This window comes from Saimiri boliviensis, chromosome 1 (genome assembly GCF_048565385.1).
Source record: "Saimiri boliviensis isolate mSaiBol1 chromosome 1, mSaiBol1.pri, whole genome shotgun sequence".
NCBI classification, from domain to species: Eukaryota; Metazoa; Chordata; class Mammalia; order Primates; family Cebidae; genus Saimiri; species Saimiri boliviensis.
Genome location: NC_133449.1, coordinates 160,673,673 through 160,700,907, shown reverse-complemented (window position 1 = coordinate 160,700,907; position 27,235 = coordinate 160,673,673). Strand labels below are relative to the sequence as shown.

Here is a 27,235-nt window from a genome sequence, read left to right as displayed (position 1 = left end):
TTATAGCTTTCTCTGTCAATCCAACAGAACCATTATCTTACTAAGAACTACGGGTCATTCTACACCCCACTTCCAATTTTATTTGTATGTATGTGTGTGTGTGTGTGTGTGTGTGTGTGTGTATTTCTTCTAATTATATATATAATCATGTCACTTACTCATTAAATACTTCAATGTATATTTCCTAATAACAAGACTACATTTTCTTTTTTCTCTTCTTTTTCTTTTTTTATAAAATAATATCTCAACATTTTCTTTTTCTTTTTTTAATTAATCAATTTATTTATTTTTTAAGACAGGGTTTCACCATGTTGGTTAGGCTGGTCTTGAACTCCCAACCTCAGGTGATCCACCTGCCTTGGCCTCCAAAGTGCTTGGATCACAGGCGTGAGCCACCATGCCCAGCCAACATTTTCTTTATAACTGTAGTAAGTTATCAAAATCAGACATTTAATGTTCATATAATACTATTGTCTAATCTGTAGTCCATATTCAGATTTCATTGATTGTCTCAATAATGATTCATATTTTTTTCCCAGTCCAGGATTCAATTCAGGATCAAGCATTGTATAATTTCTTGTCATCTTAATTTTCCTCAATCTGGAATTTTTAGCTTTTATGTTTCTTCACCTTGACAGTTTTGAAAACTACAAACCAGTTTTTCTGTAAAACGTCCTTTAACTTGCATTTACTTCGTTTGTACGTGATGAGATTCAGGTTATACTTCTTGGCAGGAATACTCTGAAATAACATTGTGTCCTTTTCTTTGCATCGCATTGAAAATTACATTATGCCCCAAAACCTAAAATGCAATTAAAAAAAAAAGAAAGAAATACAGATTTGAAGGTCATCAGTCTATCAATGGACATGGAAACCACCAATAGTAGTCCTCAGAAAGAAAGACTTTGTAAGCAGAGAAGAGCGCTAAGGACCAACATGTAAGTGATGACAGAGAAGGACAAGCCTGAAAATGAGACCGAGAAAGGGTAACCAGGAGAGAGAAGTGAAGGTAAGACAGAGTGGCGTCACCAAAAGCCAAAGAGAGTCTAGAATCTCAAGAAGGTCATCAGTATGAAATATCATTAAAAGCAGAACATGAAGCCTGAAAAAAAAAAAAAAAAAAAGAAAGAAAATTACATTATGCCAGCCCAGCGTATCTCAATATTGATAACATTAGCTTTTATCATTTGGTTAAGGTGGTGTCCACAAAGTTATTTCACTTCGAAGTTACCATTTCCCTTTTGTTGTTAATAAGGAATGTATGGCAAGGTATTTTCAGATTATATAAATATCCTGTTCCACACTAAACTTTTGCTGTGGCATCTATTAAGGTTTTTCTAAATATACTACTCCTTCTATATTTATTAGTTGAATTTTACATTTTTCTTCATTTCTTTCTTTATTCATTTAGTTATTTATATCAATATGGACTTACAGGTTATTATTTTTCTTAATGGGTTATAACCTGTTAACATTTATTTTGATGGTTAAATTATCTTAGATTTGGTCAGCAAAAGTCCCTTCAAGCTGACTCCTGTATCCTTTAGGCTCCAGTGTTCTGTTAACATGTCCCCTTGATTCTTTGACACTTCCTTTTTTTCTATTTCTTTCTTTTTTTATTTCTGAGATGGAATTTCTCTCACTCTTGTTGCCCAGGCTGGAGTGCAATGGCATGATCTTGGCTTACCGCAAACTTTGCCTCCCAGGTTCAAGCGATTCTCCTGCTTCAGCCTCCCGAGTAACTGGGATTACAGGCATATGCCACCATGCCAGGCTAATTTAGTATTTGCACTAGAGACAGGGTTTCTCCATGTTGGTCAGGCTGGTCTCGAGCTCCCAGCCTCCGGTGATCCACCTGCCTTTGCCTCCCAAAGTGCTGGGATTACAGGCCTGAGCCACCGTACCCAGCCAACACTTTCTTTTTGGCATAAATTGTTTTAGGCTCTTTTTGTAATTTCTCTTCCTTAGCAGTGGAATCAACCATTTCAGGATCCCTGGTTCCTTTTAGTGGAGAATGGTAGTATTTTAGAAACTAGGATCTGGGTGTTTATCGCTTTCGGTTTGTCATTACTTTTTTTTTTCTTTCTTTCTTGAGACGGAGTCTCGCTCTGTGCAGTGGCACAATAGTGGGTCACTGCGACCTCCACCTTCCAGGTTCCAGCGATTCTCCTGCCTCAGCCTCCTGAGTAGCTGGGACTACAGGCTCGCGCCATGCCCAGCTAATTTTTAAAATATTTTAGCAGAGATGGGGTTTCACCATATATTTTTTGTTTGAAACAGAGTCTCATTTTGTTGCAAGGCGCCAGGCTGGAGTGCCGTGGCGCCATCTCGGCTCACTGCAACCTCCACCTCCTGGGTTCAGGCAATTCTCCTACCTCAGCCTCCCAAGTAGCTTGGACTACAGGGGAGTGCTACCAAACTCAGCTAATTTTTGTATTTTAGTGGAGACAGGGTTTCACTATGTTGGCCAGGATGGTCTCGATCTCTTGACCTCGTGATCTGCCCACTTCGGCCTCCCAAAGTGCTGGGATTACAGGAGTGAGCCACCAAGCCCGGCCTGGTTTTACCGTATTGTCCAGGCTGATCTCGAACTCCTGAGCTTGTGACCTGCCTGCCTTGGCCTCCCAAACTGCTGAGATTACAGGTGTGAGCCACTGTGCCCAGCCTAATTTTTGTATTTTTAGTGGAGGCAGCATTTCACCATGTTTGCAAGGCAGATCTTGAACTCCTCATCTCAGGTAATGACCCACCTCAGCCTCTCCAACTGCTGGACTTATAGGTGTGAGCCACAGCCCCGGGCCAAGTTTTGTTTTGTTTTGAGACAGTCTCTTTCTGTCACCCAGGCTGCCATGCAGTGGCACAACCTCAGCTTACTGCAACCTCTGCCTCCTAAGTTCAAACAATTCTCGTGCCTCAGCCTCCTGAGTAGCTGAGATTACAGACAAAATAAAATTTGGGATATCAACAAAAGTTGAGTATGGCATCTACACTTTAAATTACAAAACTTTGCTGTGAGAAATTAAAGAAGACCTGGCCAGGAATGGTGGTTCATTCCTGTAATCCCATCACTTTGGGAGGTGGAGGCGGGCGGATCACGAGGTCAAGAAATGGAGACCAGTTGGCCAACACAATGAAATCCCATCTTTACTAAAAATACAAAAAAAAAAAATAGGTGCCCAGCTACTTGGGAGGATGAGGCGGGAGAATCACTTGAACGTGGGAGATGGAGGTTGTAGTGAGCCGAGATTGGGCTGCTGTACTCCAGCCTGACGAGAGAGCGAGACTCCGTCTCAAAAAAAAAAAAAAAAAAAAAAAAAAAAAAAAAAGAAAGAAAAGAAGAAGATCTACATAAATGGGGACACAGTTCACATTTATGGATTGGAAGACTCAAAAAATATTAAGTTGTCACTTATCATCACATTGATTCACAGATTAAATTCAGACGAGATTGGGCATGTTCAGGGTGGTATGGCCATAGACCCACAGATTAAATTCAATCCTAATCAAAATCACAACAGGCTATTTAAAAATAGACATTGACCACCTGCGCCAGGCACAGGCCTATAATCCTAACACTTTGGGAGGTTGAGACAGGAGCACTACTTGAGCCCAGGAGTTTGAGACCAGCTTGGGCAACATAGCAAGACCCTGTCTTTACAAAAAATGTTAGCTGGGTATGGTGGTGCATGCCTGAAATCCTAGCTACTTAGGAGGCTGAGGAGGGAGGATTGCTTGAGCCCAAGAGGTCAAGGCTGCAGTGAGCTGTGATCTCTCCACTGCACTCAGCCTGGGTGACAGAGTGAGACCCTGTCTAAAAGGAAAAAAAAAAAAAAAAAACAGAGAGAGAGAGAGAGAGAGAGAAGTTGACAAGCTGATTTTTAAAATTATATGAAAGTGCAAAACATCTAAAATAGCCAAACAACCCTGAAAAATAAGAACAAACTTGGCAGTCTTACAATACCTGACTTCAAGACTTCCTATTATATAAAACTACTGTAATCAAGCTAGTGTAATACTGGGATAAGAATGGATAAATTGATACATTGAACTGAATAGAGAGTCCAGAAACAGAACCACCCTTATATGGTCAATTGATTTACAAACAAAGTATCAATGCAATTCGATTGAGGAAAAGAAAGTCTTTTCAACCAGTGATGCTGGAAAAACTGATATTTATATCCAGATAATATGTAGTTTGCTTTCTTCTTTCTCTTATCCTCTTATGTAACATAGGATGTATTGACAGTATCATAGTATGTAAATATTGTAAGCTTCACATGGTAGTATTTAAGTTACAGGCTATCAAGGAGACAAGTAAATATTACCAAAGGACTTTGCATTCTCTTCTGAGGAAAGGGTTGATGCATTTTCAGTTGTATGTGAAATAGTTGTGCAATACCAGGTGGAAGTATAAACTTGCTATTGTCTTTATTTGGAAGTTACGTATGGTTTAAGGAGATGCATTTGGGTATCAAGCTGACAAGTGATGGACTTCTGAGGGTTAACATATAAACTTGGCTGGGCCACAGTGTACAGATATTTGGTCAAACATTATTCTGGGTGTTTCTGTGAAAGTGTTTTTGGATGAGATTAACATTTACATCAGTGGACTTTGAGTAAAGCAGATTACCCTCCATAATGTGGGTAGGCCTCATTCAATTAGTTGAAGGCCTTAAGAGAACAAAGGCTGACCTCTTCCAAGGAAAAGGGAATTCTGCCAAACTGATTGTGTTTGGACTGAAACTATAACTCTTCCCTGAATCTCCCGCCTGCTGGTCTACACTGCAGATTGCGGACTTACCAAGTGTCTTAGTCCACTTACCATGTGTTGCTGTAAAAGGATACCTGAGACTAGGTAATTTGTTATTTATTTGTTTATGGATGTATGTATTTATTATTTTTTTTTTTGAGACAGAGTTTCGCTCTTGTTGCCTCGACTACAGTGCAATGGCACGATCTCAGCTCACTGCAACCTCTGCCTCCCAGATTCAAGTGATCATCTTGCCTCAGCCTCCTGAGTAGCTGGGATAACAGGCATGTGCCACCACGCCTGGCTAATTTTTTTGTATTTTTAGTAGAGACAGGGTTTCTCCATGTTGGTCAGGCTTGTCTCTAACTCCCAACCTCAGGTGATACTCCCACCTCGGCCTCCCAAAGTGCTGGGATTATAGGCATGAGCCACTGCACCCGGCCAAGACCAGGTACTTTATTAAAACAAAACAAAACCAGCCAGGCACGGTGGCTCACGCCCATAATCCCAGCACTTTGGGAGGCTGAGGCAGGTGGATCACGAGGTCAAGAGATCGAGACCATCCTGGTCAACATGGTGAAACCCCATCTCTACTAAAAATACAAAAATTAGCTGGGCATGGTGGCACATGCCTGTAATCCCAGCTACTTGGGAGGCTGAGGCAGGAGAATTGCTTGAACCCAGGAGGTGGAGGTTGCGGTGAGCTGAGATCATGCCACTGCACTCCAGCCTGGGCAACAAGAGTGAAACTCTGTCTCAAAAAAACAAAACAAAAAAAGATTTATTTAGCTACAATTTTGCAGGCTTGGAAGTTCGAAGTCACGGCTCTGAGTTCCGGGAAGGGCTTCCGTGCTGCATCATAATCTAGCAGAGAAGGTCAAAGGGGAAGTGTGTAAAGAGAGAAAACTCAGCTGGCATCCTGGCTTTATTAACAACTTACTCTCACAGGAATCTGTTACTGCAAAAACTAATCCAGTCTCACCAGAGAGAGAGTTTATTCACTATCTTGAGGATGGCACCAAGACACCATGAAGGTAAAGGCTCCATATCCCACACATGTCTCATTAGGCACCTCCCAACACCACCACATGGAAGATCAAATTAATTTCTTTCTTTCTTTCTTTCTTTCTTTCTTTCTTTCTTTCTTTCTTTCTTTCTTTTTTAAGACGGGCTTTTACCACATTGGTCAGACTGGTCTTGAACTCCTGACCTCAGGTGATCTGCCCACCTTGGTCTCCAAAGTGCTTGGATTATAGGCGTGAGCCACCACACCTAGCTCCCTTTTTTTTTTCTTTTCTTTTCTTTCTTTCTTTTTTTTTTTTTTTTTGAGACAGAGTTTCACTCTTGTTGCCAAGGGGAGTTCAATAGGGCTAACTCAGCTCACTGTAATCTCCTCCTCCCAGGTTCAAGCGATTGTCCTGCCTCAGCCTCCCGAGTAGCTGGGATTACAGGCATGTGCCACCATGCCTAGCTAATTTTGTATTTTCAGTAGAGACAGGGTTTCTCCAGGTTGGTCAGGCTGGTCTCCAACTCCTGACCTCAGGTGATCCACCCACCTCAACCTCCCAAACTGTTGAGATTACAGGCGTGAGCCACCGTGCCTGGCTGGGATTAAATTTCAACATGAGTTTTGGTAGGGACAAATAAACTGTATCCAAACCATAGCATTCTAAGTCTCATAATCACATTAGCCAATTCCCCAAAATCAATCTATATGTGTGTGTATGGATACACGCCCTGTTAGTTTTTTTCTCTGGAGAACACTAATATGTTCCCTTATTTCATTCAGGTGACTGCTAAAATGTTCTCTCCATAGAAACACTTTTTCTTTCTTTCTTTTCTTTTTTTTTTTTTTTGAGACAGAGTCTCTCTCTGTCACCCAGGCTGGAGTGGCAGGATCTTGGCTTACTGTAACCTCTGCCTCCTGGGTTCAAGTGATTCTCCTGCCTCAGACTCCAATTAGCTGGGACTACAGGCACGCACCACCATGCTCAGCTAATTTTTTCATATTTTTTGTAGAGACGGGGCTTTACCATGTTAGCCAGGATGGTCTCGATCTCCTGACCTCATGATCCACCCACCTGGGCTTCCCAGAGTGCTAGGATTACAGGCCTGAGCCACTGCACCCAGTCAGGATCCCTTTTCTTGACCAAATTAATTAAAATATCCTCTTACCCATAACCACTCTTAATACCCAGTTATTCTTCAGCTTCTTGCCTTGTTTTATTTTCCTTCATGGCATATATTAGTATCTAAAATTGTGTGTGTGTGTGTGTGTTTACTCTTTTATTGATTTTACCTCCTTCACTAGAACATTAGCTCAATTAGACAGGAGCTTTTTCTTTTCTTTCCTTTTTTTTTTTTTTTTGCCCAGCTAATTTTTTGTATTTTTAGTAGAGACAGGGTTTCACCATGTTGACCAGGATGGTCTCGATCTCTTGACCTCGTGATCCACCCGCCTCGGCCTCCCAAAGTGCTGGGATTACAGGCTTGAGCCACCGTGCCCGGCAACAGGAGCTTTTTCTGTCCTGTTTACTAATGTATCCCCAGAACAGTGCCTGCTTCAATAATATCTGTTGAATGATTCAGTGGATTGTATATGCACCATATATATTTACATATATATATATATATATATATATATATATATATATATGAGGCCTACAACCTACTTTTTAAATTTAACAATATATCATCCCTACAGCATGGATATCCTTTCATGTCAGTACTCATAGATTAACCTTGTTCTTATTGGCTGTATAGTATTCTATTGTGTGAATGAACATACTGGGATTTCTTAACCTGTAGGTAGTCTCCTGTAGATAGTTATGTGGGCTATTTTTAACTTTTCACTTGGTTTCTTTTTTTTTTAGATACGAGGTTTCACCATTTTTGGCCAGGATGGTCTTGATCTCTTGACCACGTGATCTGCCCGCTTCGGCCTCCAAAAGTGCTGGGATTACAGGCGTGAACCACTGCGCCCTGCTCACTTGTATGTTTTTTTAAGTCACAATAAACATCTACATGCAAATATCTTTGTATACTTTGTGTGACAGGATAAATTAATAGAGATGAAATAGCTGAGTCAAAATGGTTGTATCAACTTGCACTCTTACAAATTATTTATACCCTTGCCCACACAATGGCAGATCATTAAATCTGTAGCAACAGGACCTTGAGACTCTATTCCAAGGAACTGAATGCATGTTTCAGGAAAGGGAGTTTCCTTTTCCCTAGACTTTTTTCTCATGCAGTTTCTAGCAGAAGTGCACTAACAGAGAAGACTTTCATCTAGAGACCAATGAATAGAAATCAAATACAACTATTCAGATAATACTTGGAAGGATATTGACCCAGAATTTAAGCTATAGTTTTATTTGGTGGTATAGGACCAGACTGAAACACAGAAGCTGGAGGGTATTGTCTGTCAAAGGCTGTGTCTCCTCGCAGGTCTATGTGCCTGCTCCATCTTATTATTTGCTGGCTCCCCTTTCTTTGCCTGCTCTTTGGTTGTGTTCACCAGTTCTTTGACCTTAGCCCTCTTCTTTTCTTTTCTTTTCTTTTCTTTTTTTTTGTTTTGTTTTTTTTGAGACGGAGTTTCGCTCTTGTTACCCGGGCTGGAGTGCAGTGGCGTGATCTCGGCTCACCGCAACCTCCGCCTCCTGGGTTCAGGCAATTCTCCTGCCTCAGCCTCTGGAGTAGCTGGGATTACAGGCATACACCACCATGCCCAGCTAATTTTTGTATTTTTAGTAGAGACGGGGTTTCACCATGTTGACCAGGATGGTCTCGATCTCCTGACCTCGTGATCCACCCGCCTCAGCCTCCCAAAGTGCTGGTATTATAGGTGTGAGCCCTCGCGCCCAGCCAAGCCCTCTTTTTCTCATGCATTTGCTGCTTCCCTAGATTGATCTCATTTATTTTATGGCTTCATGTACAATGGATATGCCAGAGGCCTACTAGTCTCTATTGCCAGTCCAAACTTCCCTCTCTCAGAACCTTACGTTCATCTTCCCATTGACACCTTCACTTACATAGCACAGGTATCAGCTAGCCCAAAATTTATCTCATCCGTCATCCACCTGACTATCCAAGACAGAAATCCCAGAGTCAGCCCAGGTACTCATCCCCTTATCTCTCATAAGTAACCAAATTCTACAGATACTCCATCAAAGTTTCAGTGTTACTTTCTCCTCTTCTACCTCACTATCGCTGCAGCTTTAATCTGAGGCCTTGTCTCTCCCTTGGCTGAATACTGCAATTTCCTAAATGATTTCTCACCTCAAGCTTCTGTCTTCTGGGATCCATTTTCCACTCTCTAGACAGCTGATCTTTCTACAATTAAATAATATTATGCTGTCCTCATTCTTCAATGGCACCCCCATTGCCTATAGATTACATTTAAATTCTTTAGCATGGCACCCATGCCCTCCATGATCTGGTGCCTGCTTATGCCTCTAGTGTTTTTTTTTTTTTTTTTTTTAAAGATGAGTTTTCACCATGAAGGTCAGGCTGGTCTTGAACTCCTGACCTCAGGTGATCCACCCACCTCGGCCTCCCAAAGTGCTAGGGTTACAGGCGCGAGCCACCACGCCCGGCCCACCTCTAGTCTTGTCTGTCTCTGAACAATCCATGCAGATCATTCAATCCACTTACAATGAAGTTCCTGCAGTTTCTGGAAGACACGAGGTAGTTTCATATTGTTATGCCTTTTCTGTACTTTCTGTCTGGTATAACTTTTCATTTTCCTGCTAAGAATTGTTTTTTTACAGACTCAGTAGGCAAGGTCACCTTATCTTTGGTCCCCAATTTCCCTGTAGAGTTGCCAAACCCCTCTTGTAGCAGACACTGTTGGCTGCCTACCTAAGAGCATTCCTCTTTTTCTTTTCTCTTTCCCAACAAGACCCCAGTTTTGTTAAGCCCACATGATTCTGTGCTCAGGGAACTGACCCAATGTTGGGTCTTCATCCATCTTGGCGTGTGATTGGTTTAGGTAATGCACAGGGGATACTATTCTAAGCAATGAGACATGAGGAAAGGTCTGCTGGAGAGCTTCTTCAAGGGGCTTCCTCTCTTGAAGAGACACAAAGGGAGAGATGGTCTTTTCTTCTATTGGACATTGGAGTTTTTGGATGAGTTGGATTCCTGTCACTGCAACAAAAGGATTTTTTTTTTAGACAGGGTCTTGCTCTGTCGCCCAGGCTGGAGTGCAGTGGCACAGTCTTGGCTCACTGCAGCGTTTGCCCCCACCCTGAGCTCAAGCGATCCTCCTGCCTCAGCCTCCTAAGTAGCTAGGCAGATCACTTGAACTCAAGAGAGTTTGAGACTAGCCTGGGCAACAAGGTAACAAGGTGAACCCCCACCAAACAAACAAACAAAAACCAAAAAAACTAGCTGGCCATGTTGGTGCCTGGCTAAGTGGTGGTTTTCAATACAAACTATAAAACAGAGCTGGGCGTGGTGACTCATGCGTGTAATCCCAGCACTTTGGGAGGCTGAAGTGTGCAGATCACCTGAAGTCAGGAGCTTGAGACCAGCCTGGTCAATATGGTGAAACCCTGTCTCTACTGAAAATACAAAATTAGCTGGGCATGGTGGTGCATGCTTGCAATCCCAGCTACTCTGGAGGCTGAGGCACGAGAATCCCCTGAGCCTGAGCCCAGGAGGCAGAAGCTGAGTGAGCCAACATCATGCCACTGCATTCCAGCCTGGGTGACAGAGAGAGACTCTGTCTCAAAAGCAAACAATCAAATTGTAAAATAGGCCCAGAGAGAGTATGACATGCTGGAAGAAATGCAGGCTTTGAAGTCATACTGCTGAGGTTCTAGTCCCAGGTGGGCTACTTCCTAGCAGTGAGGCCTGTGTGTGTTTCTGAATCTCTCAAAATTTCAGATTTCTCATTTGTAAAAAGAAGATGGTAATGCTTGTCTTTTAAGATCATCTAGCGGCAAGGTGTGGTGGCTCACGCCTGTAATCTAAACCCTTCGGAGGCCAAGGCGGGTGGATCACCTGAGGTTGGGAGTTCAAGACCAGCCTGACAAACATGGTGAAACCCCATCTTTAAAAAAAAAAAAAGATCATCTAGCAAAATGCCTAGCTTATAATATAGGCTCAATACAGCAGACACTCTTGTTATAAAAATTGTTATACATTAGTAATGAGACTATTAGTCTATTATGTAATAAATGTTTAATTATGCTAAAAACATAGAAACCAATTTCTTGACTTGCCTTTCTTACAAATGGATATCTCAGGGCAAGGCATGGTGGCTCATGTCTGTAATCCCAGCACTTTGGGAGGCTGAGGCAGGTGGATCACCTGAGGTCAGGAGTTCGAGACTAGCCTGGCCAACATGGTGAAAACCCATCTCTACTAAAAATATTAAAATTAGCCAGGTGTGGTGTTGCACACCTGTAATCTCAGCTACTAGGGAGGCTGAGACAGGAGAATTGCTTGAATACAGGAGGTGGAGATTGGAGTGAGCTGAGATCGTGCCACTGCACTCCAGCTTGGGCAATGGAGTGAGAGACTCCATTTCAAAAAAAAAAAAATGGTATCTCAGAAGAAATAATTCTCAAAACTTATGTTCTAGACTTAGGTGAATGTAGTTTTGACATAGTTATAGGGATCTTTGCAGAAAGCAACCACACAAGAGACACTGTGGTACAGTAGTAGACTTGACTTCAAATTTCAGTCACTTATGAGCTACGTAATCTTGGACAAGTTACTTAATCTTTTTTTTTTTTTTTTTTTGAGACAGAGTTTTGTTCTTGTTGCCCAAGCTGGAGTGCAATGGTGCAATCTCGGCTCACCTCAACCTCTGCCTCCTGGGTTCAAGCAATTCTCCTGCCTCAGCCTTCCCAAGTAGCTGGGATCACAGGCACGCACCATCATGCCTGTCTGATTTTGTATTTTAATAAAGCCAGGGTTCCTCCATTTTGGTCAGGCTGGTCTTGATCTCCCGACCTCAGGTGATCTACCTGCCTCGGCCACCCAAAATGTTAGGATTATAGGCATGAGCCACCTCGCCCCTGCCTGGTGTAATCTTTCTGTAATCTTTTGTAATCTGTAAAATGCAAATAATATCTATCATATAGGATGATTATCAGGATTAGAAATAATCTATGAAACACTACTGACATGTATTAGGCACTCAATAAATAGCACCTATTTTCATTATTTTTATGGAAAGAGTGGTAGATTTCACAAAGTAGAATAAAAAATTAGACATGATCAAAAAAAAAAAAAAAAAAGAAAAGAAACAAAAATTAGACCTGATCTCAAGACTGAGACTCTTTTTTTTTTTTTTGAGATGGAGTTTCGCTCTTGTTACCCAGGCTGGAGTACAATGGCAACCTCTGCTTCCTGGGTTCAGGCAATTCTCCTGCCTCAGCCTCCTGAGTAGCTGGGATTACAGGCATGTGCCACCATGCCCAGCTAATTTTTTGTATTTTTAGTAGAGATGGGGTTTCACTATGTTGACCAGGATGGTCTCGATCTCTTGACCTCGTGATCCACCCGCCTCGGCCACCCAAAGTGCTAGGATTACAGGCATAAGCCACCACGCCCAGCCAAGACTGAGACTCTTAAAGAGGTAGGCAACTTTCAAAAAATTTATCAGAATGCAAATAGGTAGGGCATACTTGGGGGAAAAGATTTATCAGAAAAATAGATTTACTTGACCCATAGCATTGCACATATTGTGGTGCTAAGTACACATTTGGCACAACTTATCTCTTTCTTCTTAGCCTTCCTTTGCTTACCTCTGTAACTGCAAGTGATTCTAATGATAAAGAAAAGGTATGGGAGGAAAGTATTAGTGATATAAAGAAGTTCTCTGAGGCCAGGTGCAGTGGCTTCCACCTGTAATCCCAGCACTTTGGAAAGCCAGGTGGGCAGATCACCTGAGGTTGAGAGTTTGAGACCAGTCTGACCAACACGGTGAAACTCTGTCTCTATTTAAAATACAAAATTAGCCAGGCATGGTGGTGCATGCCTGTAATCCCAGCTACTCCTCGGTAGGCTGAGGCAGGAGAATTGCTTGAACTCAGGAGGCAAAGGTTGTGGTCAGCTGAGATTGCACCATTGTACTCCAGCCTGCGCAACAAGAGTGAAACTCCATCTCAAAAAAAAAAAAAAAAAAAAAAAAAAAAAAAGAAGTTATTTGATTACCTAAAATTATAAAAGGTTGAGAAACAAATATAACACCCACCTCTCCAGGTTTTGAGAGTTCAGCTCAATTGCTGTACTAAGTACTTTATACAGATTATATTCTTCAATTCTTTTTTTTTTTTTTTCTTTCTTTTTTTTTTTTTTGAGACGGAGTTTCGCTATTGTTACCCAGGCTGGAGTGCAATGGCGCGATCTCGGCTCACCGCAACCTCTGCCTCCTGGGTTCAGGCAATTCTCCTGCCTCAGCCTCCTGAGTAGCTGGGATTACAGGCACGTGCCACCATGCCCAGCTAATTTTTTGTATTTTTAGTAGAGACGAGGTTTCACCATGTTGATCAGGATGGTCTCGATCTCTTTACCTCGTGATCCACCCACCTCGGCCTCCCAAAGTGCTGGGATTACAGGCTTGAGCCACCATGCCCGGCCTTTTATTCTTCAATTCTTTTAGTCTGGGGCCTACAAATTGTCAGAAGATGACTGCTGTGTGGACATTTGTCATTTTCTTGGTTGCCCAGCCTCCATGTCACCATTATGCATTTGGGAAACAGGACATTGTGTGAAGCAGGGCCCTGGATCTCATTCATGGAAGCCAAAGGCCTTGATATCAGTTTTCTCTGATTATAATTCTGGAAAAAAGAGTGAAGAGCAGCAGGCAATGTGTAAAGTTTATTCAGTAAATTTTAGTAAATTTCAGTGGTGGTGGCATTCAGTATCTGGTGACAGTAATGGCAGGTAGGTCATCTATGGTATCCAGTCTCCAGGGCCAGAGCCTGAATAGCAGGGCCAGTGGCATTGCCAGTGTCCAGCAGAAGCATCCTTCCTCTGATGTGGTCTCCTCTGTGGATATGGCCACCTGGCCTCCCATGATGCCTGTCTGTATTCCTAGCCCAGTTCTCTATCCCAGGCATCCCCAGACTTTTTACACAGGGGGCCAGTTCACTGTCCCTCAGACCGTTGGAGGGCCGCCACATACTGTGCTCCTCTCACTGACCACCAATGAAAGAGGTGCCCCTTCCTGAAGTGTGGCTGGGGGGGCCGGATAAATGGCCTCAGGGGGCCGCATGCGGCCCACGGGCCGTAGTTTGGGGATGCCTGCTCTATCCTTTCTACTGATTCTTTCAGCTCCCCAGTACTCTTTCAAGAAATTCCTTTTCTGCTTTGGTTGATCAGAATCAGCTTTTGTTGCTTGCGACCAAGGACTCTGGCTAGCACATAGTCTTTAGGTAATGTGCAGCCTGAAAGAGTCCAATCTGCTTATTTTAGTATCTCTTAATAAAGTCACGCTTAAATTTGCAACTGGTCTGGGAGTTCTGTCTGGGCTCCCTTTAAGGCCCATACACTTCAGGCAAAAGAAGAAATACCGGGGAAAGGAGCTGTTGTCTCTTGACCGTCAAGTGTCTGCTGCCCCACCCTAATCCACCTTTCTTTGCCTCCTACAACTTTTTCACATTCACTCTTCCACCCACTCAACAAACACTTATTCAGCACTTACTATGCACAAGGCATTATGCCAGGCAGTAAGAGGAATCCAAAGATCAATAAGCTAACCCTGACAGTATACGCTTTAATTCTGAACCGGCAAACATACTTTCTTTTTGAAGTAGATAAAATTTAAAAATGGATCACTCTGTTGAAGGTAGAAGTGAAAGGGAACCCTTTTATCTTTGGGTTAGTGTCACTGGGGACAAGGTGACGTCCATTTTTTTTTTGTAAAAGTTCTAGAAATCAAATGGATTCCTTTGTTAGAGGTTTCCAGTCAAAAGCAAATAGCTCTTTAGAGATTGAGAAAATAATGCCTCTTCTAAAGTCAACGAGTAGATTGCTGCTTATCAAAATTCATGTGACTAGGATGAGAGATAGCAGAATTATTGCCTATGCATTAGAAATTTCACTCAAAATAAACTGACTCCTAAAACAGAATCAAGGAAACATCAGTTTCTGTTTTTTTTTTTTTTTTTTTTTTTTGAGACAAGAGTCTTGTTCTGTCGCCAGGCGCTAGGCTGGAGTGCAGTGGCGCCATCTCAGCTCAAGCAATTCTCCTGCCTCAGCCTCCAGCGTAGCTGGGCTTACAGACATGTGCCACCATGCTCGGCTTGACTAATTTTGTATTTTTAGTAGAGATGGGGTTTCACCATGTTGGTCAGGCTGGTCTCAAACTCCTGACCTCAGGTGATCCACCTACCTCGGTCTCTCAAAGTGCTGAGATTACAGGCATGAGCCACTGCACCCAGCCAGGACTCAGTTTCTTTATCAGTCGGTTAGAATAGATGAAATATCAGAATTGAAGGGAACCTTAGAGATCACCTCCATCAGTTTTCAACTTGTACCTGACTTTTCTTTGAAGTATCTCTAATATGTTTCTCTGCTTGAATGCTTTCTTTTAGTGACAGGATACTCTCTCCAGGCAACTGATATTATTATTATTATTATTAATTATTATTATTATTATTGGGACAGAGTCTCACTCTGTCACCCAGGCTAGAGTACAGTGGCACAATCTCAGCTCACTGCAACCTCTGCCTCCCAGGTTCAAGCGATTCTCCTGCCTCAGCCTCCTGCGTAGCTGGGATTATAGGCTCCTGCCACCATGCCCGGCTAATTTTTGTATTTTTAGTAGAGACAGGGTTTTGCCATGTCGGTCAGGCTGATCTCAAACTCCTGACCTCATGATCCACCCTCCTTGGCCTCCCAAAGTGCTGGGATTAGGCATGAGCCACCACATCCAGCTAGGACAACTTTTTTGAAAAGTCCTCAAATTCCCTTGCTTTTCTCTTCTGCACACTAAACGACTCCTCTCCCCTTCAGTTGTCCTCATCTGGCACATTCAAGAGAAGACACTATTCTGGTCTTCAAGTTTTTATGGGTGTAGAGTGGTGGTTAAGCACCCTGAATGCTCAGATGGTCTGAGTTTGAATACTGGCCCTGTCACTTAGTAGTTGTGTGACCATAAACAAGTTATTTTCCCCTCTGTAGCTTGAGTCTCTCTCTCTTGAAAATGAGGATGATAATAATGATACCTATTTCTTAGAGAAACTGTGAATAAGATAATTGAGACAGTATAAGTAAAACATTTAGCGTAGTGCCTGGCCCTTAGTAAGCAATAGGGCTACTACCAGTAGTAATAGTAAGCCCTAAATTCAGCTCTAAAAATGAAAATAAGAATAAAGGAACTGGCAGATGAGAAAAGCTAATCTAGTCCGTTTCAGGAGCTACAAACAAGGTTCGGTTGCCCTGATGGAAACTTTCCATGCGTTTCTTAGCAATTATCACTTTTACTGGTGGATTTAATGTCTAGGACAGGAGCGCAGGAAGGCCAGGACCTCGTCTATCGTGTTAACTGTTGAGTTCTCAGTGCCCAGAAGAGTGTCTTGCTCTCAGTGGAGTGAAAGAATGGAGCAACGCCGTTATGTCATGGAAGAGACTGGCCGATGTGGCTAAGGTTGCGCAGGGCTCCCAGGAGAGCTGGGACAAGAGCCGAGGGCTCCTCGGCAGCCAACACTCAGAATTAAATCGAGGCCCAGCGCTAAAGTTTGGTGATTCGGACAGGAACACAGGTATTCGGTGACACCGGGGTCAGCATTCCCACCGCGTGGCCTAAGTGCCGGCTCCTGTTTTCGGGGTGACGAGCCCGAGCCCGGGGGGAAGGTGGCTTAATGAGAGGGTGCGCCAGGGTGGGTACCGGCGCTCCGCTAAACCCCGCCCTCAATACTTCGGGTTGGCTGCCAGCGAGGGCAAGGTTCCAAGCCGGCCGGGGCTGACTCCGGGAGCGGCGAACAGAAAGCAACCTGGTTCTAGAGACAATTAACAAAGGCTGGAGACCAGCCACATCTTTGCGGCGCACGCACGCACGCAAACAGCAGCGTGGGCACAGCCGCGCCTGCCCGTGCCCTCGGTGGGCACAGCCGCCCAGAGCGGCGCGGGTGCGGGGAGCGTGGGAGCGTGGCGACCGGCTCCGTGCTTGAGCGCCCGCAGGCACCTTGCGCGCGCGGGGTGAGTCCGCCTGGCGACTGGGGCCTGGTCAGGCAGGATGGGGCCTGGGAGGGGTGCGGGAAACAGCTGCTGGGAGGATCAGAAAAGGTAGGTGGAGCAGAGAAAGGCAGGATGCAGCGATCTCCCGGGTCCCAACTTGCTTGGTAGCTAGCTTTGTGTCTTGAGCCTTATGGGAATGTAAGCTACCTGATCCATGCGGCCTGACCTCGTCGTTTTACAGGTGGAAAACTGAGGTCCAGGGAGTTAAGCTGGCTTGGAAAAAAAATGATTATTTTCTATTCCTGTTTCTGTCTGCCTTCTTCCGTGTAGGATTGGAGACAGCTTTTAGTAAGAATCCATACATTGTAACAATGGAAAAATACAAACAATGGTAAAGAATCCTTGCCAAGAAAAATATAATTATGAATACACAGTCAAGGCCGGGGAAAAAAGAGAACAGAAATCTGTGATCCATAGGTGAGGTGATTTGGCCAAGGGCCCTCAGAAAACTGGTGCCAAAGCTGGGACTGGAAGTCAGAACAGTGGGCTCCTGAACGCCAGAAACTTACCAGGGGGAGTGAGGAAGCAGACAGCCTGCCAAAGCACTGGTTCTGTTTTTCTTTTTCTTTCTTTCTTCTTCTTCTTCTTTTTTTTTTTCTGTTTCTGTAAAGGCACTGGTTCTTAACCTGCTAGGGATCCCTGACCCCTTAAAGATCTGTGCTTACTGCCTGTAGAAGGGTTCACACAAAGGCTCGTGAGCAGTTTGAGATTTGACACGAATTTCTGCCGTAAGGAATGCCTGCAGGCCGGCACTCAGGTTTCAGAGCACTTTCTTTGGTTTTCTGAAGGGAGGCAGCTGGTGGAGGAGTCCCTGCTGTGCGTCCAGACAGCTAGCTGTGTGATCCGGGAAGCATAGTTTAACCTCTCCAAGGCCCAGTTTTATGTGTAGACTGGAGATAAGAGTGTCTGTTTCATCCTCCAGGTTGTTGTCAGACTTAAGAATGAGCGTAAAGGCCAGTGCCTGACATAATAGATGCTCAATGAAAGTGCTGATGATTATAGGGTGACTATAGTTTACAATAATCTACTGTATATTTCAAAATAGCTAGATGAGAATAATTGAATGGTTCTAGCATAAAGAAAAGACAAATATTTAAAGCGATAGCTATCCCAGCTACACGAATTTGATCTTTATAAATGTATTAAATTATCACATGTACCCTGAAACTATGTACATCTATTATGCATTAATTTTAAAAAAAGTGATGACACACAAAACCCAGTGAATCAAAGCTGTGCTAGTTAGGAAAGGGCGATGACTTGGAAGAAACTGGGCTGTATCTGAAATAAAACACAATTAAAAAAAATATACACATGAGAAAATAAAGTCAGCCCTATTATGATTTACAAACCACACCACATACCTTTGTGATGGTATCCTAAATAAGGGTGCAGCAAGGCACTATCCTCAATATTTGACTCCAAGTCAAAAGCTGAAAGTAGAAACTACCAGATGCTGTAACAAGGACTGTTTATTGGCTTTCACTTGCCTCTCTCAGAGTCAGCACCTATAGAGTTCGTTTTTAAATGAGAGGAAAGAGGACATCAACTGGGATCTGGGCAGCACCCACTCTTGCCCAGCAATAGAGCTTCGGCTGAATTTCTGCCAGGGAACAGGAGTTGCTGGCAGTTGGCTTACGTCCCTCTTGGATCAGCAGATTACTGTGGTAAACAGTGACTTGGCTGATTCTGCCCTAGATCAAATAAATGGCTTTTTATTTAACTAATGAAGTAGGGAGTGTGTTTTCATGTGCTATAACAGAAGCGAAATGGCATTTGTAGAGCTTGACTGTCCAAAGCCTATTGCTTGTTTATTGACAGGCTTAAGAATTTATTTATTTGTTTGTTTATTTAGAGACAGGGTCTCGTTGCTCTGCTGCCCAGGCTGAGTGCAGTGGTGAAATCAACCACCCAGCTTCAAGCAATCCTCCTGCCTCAGCCTTCTGATTAGCTGGGATACAGGCATATGCCACCACACCTGGTGATTTTTTTTTTTTACTTTTTGTAGAGATAGGGTCTTGCTATGTTGCCCAGGCTGGTCATGAACTCCTGGATGCCAGTGATCCTCCCACCTCAGCCTGCCAATGTGTTGGGGTTACAGGCATGAGCCACTGTGCCCAGTGGATTTTATAATTCTAATTATCGTTATTATTTTCTTAATTCTCTAATTCTGGAAAGCTTAAGAACTTTAAATCTATGGATCCAAACTTGTGAGGACAGAGCCTGGGCAGGCCCACTCATCTATATAAATAACTGCTTTTAAATAAAATACTGTGTAGGGCCAGGCTTGGAGGCTCACACCTGTAATCCCAGCCACTTCGGAAGGCTGAGGCAGGCAGATCATGAGGTTAGGAGTTCAAGACCAGCCCTAACATGATGAAACTCCATCTCTACTAAAAATACAAAAGTTAGCCAGGTGTGGTGGCGCACGCTGGTAGTCCCAGCTACTCAGGAGGCTGAGGCAGGAGAATTGCTTGAACCCGGGAGGCAAAGGTTGCAGTGAGCCAAGATCGTGCCACTGCACTCCAGCCTGGGTGACAGAGCAAGATTCTGTCTCAAAAACAAAAAAACAACAAACAAATAAACAAAAAAATACTGTGTTGTCTCCTTCCAAATAGAGCTGGGAAAATATGGAAAAGGGCAAATAGCTGCTATGTGATTTGGGTTAAGGCACATACCACCTGTCTGGTGGGTTACATTCCTTTCCATGTATTTATAAAAGGGAGTTTTTCCTCCAGAAAAGAGAGGCAGAATGTGTATTTCTGTATGTGTATGGGGTGAGGGGATGTCCGTTGCTCTCTTTCCACTTCCTTTCTAATCATTTATTTCTCAACCCAGAGAAGTCCTTTTCTGTAAGCACAGTGACTTGGAAAATTCCTTCCTTTCTTGGCTCTGTGGCTCTATTTTGTTTCACAGTAGTTTCTAAAATATTAGGATGTTTTTTGTAATTTGACTATGAACTCTTCATATGTTTCTATTTTTCTTTTTTCTTTTGAGATGGAGCCTCAGCTCACTGCAACTTCCACCTCTCAGGTTCAAGCGATTCTCCTGCCTCAGCCTCCCAAACTGGGACTACAATCGTGCACCAACATGCCTGGCTATTTTATTTGTATTTTTATTTTTAGTAGAGATGGGGTTCTGTCATGTTGGGTAGGCTGGTCTCAAAACTCCTGACCTCAGGTGATTTGTCTGCCTCGGCCTTCCAAATTGCTGAGATTACAGATGTGATCCACCAAGCCCAGCCCGATTTTATGTTTTTGAAAGACCACCCCACTCTGATGCTGTGGATCCAGTCAGGAAGCTGTTGTACTAGTCCAGGAGAAAGATGGTGAAAGTTTAGACCCAGGGGGCCTTAGAGATGGAAAGCACAAACTAATGGATATCTTTAATAAAACAAAACAGAGCCCAAAGGTGGACACTGATCAACACTCTTTGAAGTTAGTAGTTTTATCAGTTTGCAGTCCTTTTTCATGTCCTATCACTGCTCTCTATGCCAGCCTCCACCACTGCCTCTTATTCCATGTGTAAGTATGTCACAAGAGACTGACAACACCTTCCTGGTCTAGATACACCTGACTACAGTATTCCTTTGATCTACTGATCTAGTTGACTGTCAGTAAAAGAATGAGAAAAGTCTGGCATGACCTTTTTTTGTTTGTTTGTTTGTTTGTTTGTTTGTTTTTGAGACGGTGTCTCTCTCTGTCGTCCAGGCTGGAGTGCAATGGCATGATCTTGGCTCACTGAAACCTCTGCCTCCCCGGTTCAAGAGATTCTCCTACCTCAGCCTCCTGAGTAGCTGGCATTACAGGCATGCACCACCATACCTGGTTCATTTTTGTATTTTTACTAGAGATGTAGCTTCACTATAATGGCCAGGATGGTCTCAAACTCCTGACCTCGTGATCCGCCCACCTCAGGCTCCCAAAGTGCTGAGATTACACGTGTGAGCCACTGCGCCCTGCTTGACCGGTTTTTATTAAATTAACCCCTGCTGACTCCAAGTGATCTCTGTTTCCTTTCCTAACGGATAACAAACCATTTGTTTTAATCAAGTGGCAGAAACCTAGCTCAGAGTGGCTTAGGCAAAAGGCAGGTGAGGAATAAAAATGTATTTGCTTTCAGCTGAAAATATTGAAGAAAAAAATAATAAAAAATAAAAAAAGAAAAAAGTGTATTTGCTCATGTAAGAAAGGGAATCAGTCTCTATCACGGTTGAAATGAATCATGCCATCATTTCAGTCTCTCTTTCAGTCTCTTAGTTTTATTTTGAGGGTATTAGCCTTATTCTCAGTAAGGCTCTAGTATATAGTTCTTATTATCATGATCAGCTGTTCATGGCACCTGCTATAATATGAGGCATCTAGATCAGCCACGTGTCTTTAGGCAACTTCATACATCTGATCAATGGTAATGCTCTTTCCAATTTAGAAATTTCCAATAATAGAAACAGAAAACCATGGCTACTCTTATTGAGAGTTTACCATGTACCAGGAACTCTATTAATATTTTACTTGGATTATCTTAAGAAATCTTATAACAACCTTGTGAGAACGGTTACATAAATATCCTAGGAAAGCCAGCTAATGGATTGCAGAATCAGCATTTGAAATCAGGTTGTTCTGGCTCCAGGCCCTGGGCTCCTAACCTTCACCATGCTTCTCACTATCAATCTGTAGAACTAAGAAGAGGAAAGCACTGCCACCAAATAGTGTGCCTGTCTCTTACTTTTTCTGAACATCAGTCTTAAAATATGCTTCGTAGTGATAGTAGGGATGGAACTTTGGAAGTTATCCTTACAATTTTGTTGATTCCAGCTCTTTTGGGGGGTTAGAGTTCTGGAAGCTCTGTGCAGGATCCTCCCTTCTGACTATTGTGTCTATCTTTATAAACAAGGCTCAGTAGCCAGAATCCCTATGTGCACATTCTTATTTCTGTAGGTGTTCCCTCCTTTTATTCTTTTTTTGTTTGTGTTTTTGAGACAGAGTCTTGCTCTGTCACCCAGGCTAGAGTGCAATGGCATGATCTCAGCTCATAGCAACCTCTGCCTCTAAGGTTCCAGCAATTCTTGGGTCTCAGCCACCCAAGTAGATGGGATTACAAGTGTGTGCTACCACACCTGGCTAGGTTTTATATTTTTTTAGTAGAGACGGGGTTTTGCTATGTTGGCCAGGCTGGTCTTGAATTCTTCAAATAATCTGCCTGCCTGATCTTCCAAAGTGCTGGGATTATGGGCATAAGCCACCACGCCCGGCCCCTTTATTCTTCAGCAGAGTCCTTTGCTCTTATGATGTCTGAGCTTCACTTTTGACAGCTTTCTATGAACCATTCCTGGAGTCTGAGACCAGACGGTTTTCCTTCTCCTCTTGCTTAAATGTTTAAATTGGCTTCTCCCTGGAATAAGAAAGGGAAAGCAAAACAAACAAAAAGATTTTAAAAATATACAAAATGGCTCCCCTTTAAAGCCTTGGGCGGGCAGCTGATGGATACTCAGCTTGCCCTTCCCTGACATTTTATCTTCTGAAAGAACTTTCGCTTGATAGTTTCACTTTCCCCAGGGGTCTGCTTAGATCCATTTCTCCATTCAGTTCCCCTAATTGGTCAAAACTAGGCCAGGCTCAATGGCTTTTGCCTGTAATCCCAGTGCACTGGGAGGCCAAGATGAGAGGATCACTTGAGGCCAGGAGTTAGAGATCAGGTTGGGCAACAAGTGAGACCCTGTCTCCACAAAAAATTAGAAAATTAGCTGGGTGTGGTGGGACCTGTCTGTAGTCCCAGCTACCTGAGAGGATTGCTTGAGCCCAGGAGTATATCACTATACTCCAGCCCTGGGTGACAGAGTGAGATCCTGTCTCTTAAAAAAAGAAAAAAAAAGCCGGGCGCGGTGGCTCACGCCTGTAATCCCAGCACTTTGGGAGGCCGAGGCGGGTGGATCACGAGGTCAGGAGATCGAGACCATCCAGGCCGACACGGTGAAACCCCGTCTCTACTAAAAATACAAAAAATCAGCTGGGCATGGTGGCGCGTGCCTGTAATCCCAGCTACTCAGGAGGCTGAGGCAGGAGAATTGCCTGAATCCAGGAGGCGGAGGTTGCCGTGAGCCGAGATCGCGCCATTGCACTCCAGCCTGGGTAACAAGAGCGAAACTCCGTCTCAAAAAAAAAAAAAAAAAAAAAAAAAAAAAAGGAAAAAAAAATTAGGTTTGCAGTATCATTTTCTTTTGCTACTTCTTCTCTCTTGAAATGGATTAAATAATCGGGCTGTCCGTATCTTTTTTTTTTTTTTTTTTTTTTTTTTGAGATGGAGTTTCGCTCTTGTTACCGAGGCTGGAGTGCAATGGCGCGATCTCGGCTCACCGCAACCTCCGCCTCCCGGGTTCAGGCAATTCTCCTGCCTCAGCCTCCTGAGTAGCTAGGATTGCAGGCACGCGCCACCATGCCCAGCTGATTTTTTGTATTTTTAGTAGAGACGGGGTTTCACCGTGTCGACCGGGATGGTCTCGATCTCTTGACCTTGTGATCCACCCGCCTCGGCCTCCCAAAGTGCTGGGATTACAGGCTTGAGCCACCGCGCCCGGCGTCCGTATCATTTTTTAAAAGTAGTATTGTTTTTAATTGACACATAATGTTTAATTAATTAATTAATTAGTAAGACAGTGTCTCACCCTGTTGTCCAGGCCAGAGTGCAGTGGCATGATTACTGCTCACTGTAGCCTCAGCTTTCTGAGCTCGAGCAATCCTCTTACCTCAGCCTCCCAAGTAGTTGAGACTACAGGCATGCACCAGCATGCCTGGCTAGTTTTTTGTTTTGTTTTGTTTTGTTTTTTAGATACTTTCACTCTTGTTGCTTGGGCTGGAGTGCAGTGGTGTGACCTTGGCTCACTGCAACCTCCACTTCCCAGGTTCGAGCAATTCTCCTGCCTTGGCCTCCCGAGTAGCTGGGATTACAGGCGCCTGCCACCACACCCAACTAATTTTTGTATTTTTAGTAGAAACAGGGTTTCACCATGTTGGCCAGGCTGGTCTCAAACTCCTGATCTCAAGTGATCCTCCTGCCTTGGCCTCCCAAAGTGCTGGGATTATAGGTGTACGCCACCATGCCCAGCTGCCTGGCTAATTAAAAAAATGATGGGGTCTCACTTCATTTCCCAGGCTGATCTCCAACTCCAGAGCTCAAGTAATCCTCCCAACTTAACCTCGCAAAGTGTTGGGATTACAGATGTGATCCATTGTGCCCAGCCTACATCATGTTTTAATTAAAATAGCTCCTTTGCTTTTAGTGGAGTGAAACCTGGAACAAATAACCAGATATTTTAAATACCTTATCCTAATCGTAGACTCGCGTTTTCCTCATCTTCATATTTCCAGAATCCTGCAAAATACTTAGCATGTAGTAGATGTTCCAAATAGTTGTTGAATGAATGTGTGAGTGCCCAAATCCCTCTGTGCCGTGTGTGAACAGAAGAGACGAGAGAGAAGATAATTAACTCAGCTTTATTCTATTCTAGAGTCAGAAGCAGTAGCTTGCTGCAGAAGTATTAACTGCAGAACATTCAACTTTCAATTTTTTTTTTGAGATAGGGTCTTGCTGTGTTGTCAAGGCTGGAGTGCAGTTGTGTGATCTTGGCTCACTGCAACCTCCACCTCCCAGATGGAGAATGGCTCTAACCTCAGACTCCAGGGTGGCTGGGACTACAGATGTGCACCACCACACCCAGCTACATTTTTTATTTTTTATTTTTTGTAGAGATAGGGTTTCATCATGTTGCCCTGTGTGGTCTCGAACTTCTGAGCTAAAGTGATCCTCCCGCCTCGTCCTCCCAAAGTTCTGGGATTATAGGCATGAGCCACCATGCCTGGCTTCTCAATATATTTTGTTTTTTTTAGCACCAAGTTTGTGCCAGCCTGATTTTATTTTTATTTTTTTTTTGAGGCAGTGTCTTACTCTGATGCCCAGACTGCAGTGGCACAATCATGGCCGTAGAGTGCATGGCTCTCTGTGGCCTCACTCTTTGGGGCTTAAAACAATCCTCCTGCCTCAGCCTCCTGAGGAGCTAGGACCACAGGCTGGGCATGATGGCGCATGCCTGTAGTCACAGGCATGCGCCACCATACCTGGCTTTTTTTTTTTTTTTTTTGGTGAGGAGGGTTTTGTTACATTACCAAAGCTGGTCATGAACCTCTTGCCTCAAGTGATACTCTCCCACCTTGGTCTCCCAAAGTGCTGGGATTACAGGCATGAGCCACTGTACCAGGCCTTATTTTAGTTCTTTATTGCCAATCACAAGGCATCAAGGATATCTCAGGATTGACCATGGACTGGACCGTGCAGATTCTTTTTCTAGTGCTGTTCAGGGACCTGACTTAAGGAAAGGTCTGTTTTCCTAAGTGTGTTCTCTGAAACAAGCCTCCTTATCAGGACGGGAAAGGATGGAAAATAGAAGGTGCCTAGCTTGCTCTGCTAGGCTTTTGTCTTTTTTTTTTTTTTTTTGAGACGGAGTTTCGCACTTGTTGCCCAGGCTGGAGTGCAATGATGCGATCTCGGCTCACCATAACCTTCGCCTCCCGGGTTCAAGCAATTCTCCTACCTCAGCCTCCTGAGTAGCTGGGATTACAGGTGCACGCTACCACACCTGGCTAATTTTTTCTGTATTTTTAGTAGAGATGGGGTTTCACTATGTTGGTCGGGCCGGTCTCAAACTCCTGACTTTAGGTGATCCATCCACCTCAGCCTCCCAAAGTGATGGGATTACAGGCGTGAGCCACTGTGCCCAGCTGTGGTTTTTGTCTTTTTTTTTTTTTAAGAGATGGGATCTCTCTCTATTGCCCAGGCTGGAGTACAGTAGTGCCCTTATAGCTCACTGCAGCCTTGATCTCCTGGACTCAAGTGATCCTCCCTCTTCAGCTTCCTGAGTAGCTGGGACAATAGGTGTGAGACCATTTGTCTGACTTCTCCCAGGCTTTTAAGCTGCATTTGTCTTGAGAGTATTGCAAAGATAGTGGATAACTTAAGCTATACAGACAGTCCCCAACTTACGATGGTTCGACTTAATGAATTTTTGACTGTATGATGGTGCAAAAGTGATACACATTCAGTAGACACCGTACTTTGAGTACCTATATAACCATTCTATTTTTCACTTGCAATAAATTAGTTGAGATATTCCACACTTTATTATAAAACAGATTTTGTATTAGATGATTTTGGGCAACTGCAGGCTAATGTAAGTGTTCTAAGCCTGCTTAAAGTTATCTAAGCTGTGATGTTCACTAGGCGTCAGGTATATTACATGCATTTTTTACCTTTACAATTTTCAACTTATAATGGGTTTACCAGGACATAACCTCATTGTAAGTCAAAGAGCTTCTGTATAATATTTTGAAGTTTTTATTTTGAAATAATTATCGATCAACGTGAGGTTGCAACAATAGAGCAGAGAGGTCCTCTGTACTGCTCACCCATGTTTTGCCAATCGTTGCATCTTACTTAAATATAGCACAACATCAAACCAGGAAATGGGCATTGGTATAATATGTGTGTTTGTGTTTGATTGTTCTGTTCCATTTTATCATGTGCAGATTTGTGTAGCCACCTCAATTACAGAATTTTCTGTCACCACAAAGTTCTCTTTGTTGCTATTCTTTTTTTTTTTTTTTTTTTTTTTTTGAGACAGAGTTTCGCTCTTGTTACCCAGGCTGGAGTGCAATGGCGCGATCTCGGCTCACCACAACCTCCGCCTCCTGGGTTCAGGCAATTCTCCTGCCTCAGCCTCCTGAGTAGCTGGGATTACAGGCACGCGCCACCATGCCCAGCTAATTTTTTTTGTATTTTTAGTAGAGATGGGGTTTCACCATGTTGACCAGGATGGTCTCGATCTCTTGACCTCGTGATCCACCCACCTCAGCCTCCCAAAGTGCTGGGATTACAGGCTTGAGCCACTGCGCCCGGCCATGTTGCTATTCTTTTATAAGTCATGCCCACCTGCTGTCCACCCCATCTCTAACCACGTAGCCACTAATCTGGTCTCTCTTTCTACAATTTTCTTTGTTATTAAATGGAATCGCACAGTACGTGAATTTTAAAAATTGACTTTTTTTTTTTTTTTTTCACACAGCACCATGCCCTGGAGAACCATTCAAGTTGTTTGCTCTATCAGTAGTTCGTACCTTTTTATTTCTGAGTATTCAGTGGCATGGATGTACCACTGCTTGTTTAACCATTCATCTATTAAAGGAAATTTTGGTTGTTTCCAGTTTTGTTGTTTTGTTTTTTTGAGACAGAGTCCTG

General features: G+C 43.4%; 1 protein-coding gene across 4 annotated transcripts in view; it reads left to right on the top strand.

Moving 5' to 3' along the window:
• Positions 1 to 16,650: 16,650 nt before the first annotated feature.
• Positions 16,651 to 27,235, top strand: part of ARHGEF37 (Rho guanine nucleotide exchange factor 37) — a 63,795-nt gene continuing 53,210 nt past the window's right edge. For 2 of the 4 annotated variants that reach the window (XM_074379467.1, XM_074379459.1), the window contains exon 1: positions 16,652 to 16,912. The gene's annotated coding sequence lies outside the window, so the exon portion shown is untranslated. Of the gene's footprint in view, positions 16,913 to 27,235 lie in introns of all 4 variants that reach the window. The other 2 variants (XM_003934004.4, XM_010344532.3) reach the window with 2 other exon arrangements.